Here is a 3,162-nt window from a genome sequence, read left to right on the forward strand (position 1 = left end):
GCCATGCACATAATATTTTCTCTCTGCCTTGTTAGCTATCTTTAAGGAACCGAAAGTGTCAACTGTGTGCGCTTGGGATCCATGCAGTCTTCCAGATCTTGTGTCCATTCCCTACTGAGGAAGTACAGGGGAAAAGGAGACACTCACCAGCCTGTTGCTGTCTAACCTCAGACTCCATTCCACATCTCTGTGGTACTAGCCCAGTCTCCTTATTGTTTTTTTTTAATTTACCCTTGATACGCTCCTTGAATTGACTAAGGTTGGTTTGTTTTGTTTTTTTTTTTTTCCTTGAAGAGCATGAATCACACTGATGTCTTCTCTCCTTGTGCACGTGCTGGAAACAATTACAGTCGCAGCTCTGCAGACTCATCAGTCAGCTATGCTCGGTGGAAACCCCACTGAAATCAGCAGGCCTCTGAAGACGCCGGCGTGCTGGAGGACTGCAGCCTGCAGTCAAATACTCTGCAGTTTTACAGCTCCCTTTTTATCCTCTGCTTCTTCCCTGTGAGCTTAGAACCAGTGCCCAGATGTAATATAAAACTGGGTTACATTACAGCACTTCAAACATAATACTGCCTAAAAATACCAAGGCAGATTGCTTGTGGTTATTAAAGACACTACAGTCAGGTTTCCTCAGAAAATGAGGATAGCATGTTCATGTCTCTCTACTCCAACCTTCCACCCAGGAACCTTTAAATCCCAGTGGCCAATTTCAAGCAAAATGTGCAGAGACGTAGATGTCTCAGAGACACTAGGTTCCTCCAAGCTTGTCCAATATACAAATGAGTAAAAGAAAGAAACTATATTCAGGGACTTAAACAAGTAAAGACTAGACTACCTGCACTCTATTGATCGTCAGAAAATCTACCCAGAGAAGAAAAAAAATTATGCAAAATGTATTTAATTAGTTTTCAATGCACAGAATACTTTTATTTAAAGAGTGACAATAATAAATAAATAGGTGAATATTTATTAGGTGACTAATAAATAGGTGTACTGAATTCGTATAGAACAACCTTGCTCTACAGAAGTTACACCAACTGAAAACAGAACCGAAAGCAAAAATGCTCATTGTGTCTATAGCCACCAGCCCTTTGAGATGGCCAGCCTGATTAACACTTAACCTGTAAACAGCAGACTTAGTTTAGTATCTTACAGCCCCCCAGCAACTTCAGCTACTCAACCTTACCATCTATTTCCCCAATAGAGTTTACTGATCTCTCAGTTGTGCCAAAGAAACCTATCAAATAGTCCAGATTTTCTAAATGTGCCTAAAAGATGAACAGAGGTAGGCAACACAAACAGTTGAGTCAGGACAGTTGAGGAGACAGTCACACCAGGCAACTGGAAGGGCGTATGAAACAGGCAAGCTGAAATCTCTGCCGGTACTTGAACGACAAAGTATAAAAATTGCCTCTGAGAGGGACAGAAAAGGCTGCATTGATGTTTCCACGTATCTCATGGTGTGCTGGAGGGTGGGAAGGGAGATGGGCAGGCATTATGTGCCTGTTCGGTTATCACATAATAAAGATTTGCTTTTTACTCATAGCATGGCAAGATTAACTAACATTCTGCTATGGATAGCCTGCATCAAATAGCTTCCATCAAGCCTTCACGCTCCAATTGCACGGATGGGCACAGTGAACCACAAATCCAGGATGTTTTGTTTCATTCCCTTCAGGTGCAGTTCACAATCTAAACAGGCCTGGCATAGTCCCAGCTTTCCCTGCATCCTGCTGTTTACTCCTCCTCCTCTTTTCAGTGTGTCATTGCTTTTTTTTTGGAGGGGGGTGAGATTAGATCAGCTCCCTGGACCTGCTGAGTGTGCGACCACATAAATCTGTGTGACCGGGAGCAGCGCTGGGGACACCTGGGAGCCAGGACTCACCTCCTGGTAAGCTGCTGTGCAGCCCAGCCCTGCAGTGATTCACTGCGTGGGCGAGACACCAGCGTCTCCCAGGGAGCCCTCCCAACTGGAGGAAGAGCTTCTTCTCCAAAGTTGCAAAGTGACATAGGCTGAAAGAGGACAAACCCTACCAAAGAAGAGGGGCTTTGCTTCTTAGTAATTCTATAGCAAGACATCCGTCTTCTTTGCAAACAGATGTAACCTTGGTTACGGAGACGCTCTTCTTTTTTTCAACTGAAGAGTCTATTTCGTAACACTGAGCACGTGACTACGGAGTTAACCATCCACACGAGGAAGATCGCTGAGGGAGCAACGCTGACTGGTTGCTCAGTTACACTGCAGTAACAGCATGCAGGTGTTGACTTCCTCATTGCTGTGGGTTTAATTGCTCTATCAACAGGCTGCCCAGAGATGTTGTGGAGTCTTCTTCTCTGGAGGTACTCAAAAACCGCCTGCATGCGATCCTGTGCAACCTGCTCTAACTGAACCTGCTGTGGCAGGGGGTTGGACTAGATGATCTCCAAAGGTCCCTCCCAACCCCTGCCATTCTGTGATCAGCCAAAGCAACAGCGATAACACATCAGTGTTTGCATTCATCATTCAATTCGGGGTGGCTTAAAACCTGAATTCCTCCCCACTGTGACTTCCAGCTTTCAACACGCTGGGTTTGCCTTCTGAACACTTGCCAATAAGTTTCCAAAATTTGAACTGGGATCTGCCAAAATACCTTAGTTTGTTTGGTTTAAAGCCTGAAATACTTCACTGCAACTCAGACTTCTGCTTATTCACAATTTAGCTTACAACACAACCTGCAGGAAAGTCTCTTAGAAAGTTAATTTCTGCTGAAATTGTTTTGCAGCAGTACCAGAGATGTGCCGGCTTTCCCTTTGTAAAGATGTAACCCGCATCAAGATCTGTCCATCCAGAACTTAAAAGGCTCACAATTTCCCACTCGGCAACGCTCCCTCCTTCCAGCGGTTTCAGGCGCGGGCCCCGGCGAGGACCGCCGAAGGAAGAAACCCCTCCTTCAGGAGGAGCGATAAGCGGCCTCCTGCTCTGCTGCGACCACCTCCCCGGCCCTCGAGGAGTGAGAGGTGGCCTCCCACCCTGGCAGAGCCATCTCCCCGCCCCGGCAAGGCCCGCTGCGGGGCCGTTGCGGAGGCGGTGCCGGCGGCGGGCAGGCGCCGAGGCCGCGCTGCCGAGGCCCGCCCCCGCCCGGTCCCGTGATGGCGGAGGCGGTCTGGGCCCGCCCTTCG

The sequence above is a fragment of the Numenius arquata genome, chromosome Z (assembly GCF_964106895.1).
Source record: "Numenius arquata chromosome Z, bNumArq3.hap1.1, whole genome shotgun sequence".
Lineage (NCBI taxonomy): Eukaryota > Metazoa > Chordata > Aves > Charadriiformes > Scolopacidae > Numenius > Numenius arquata.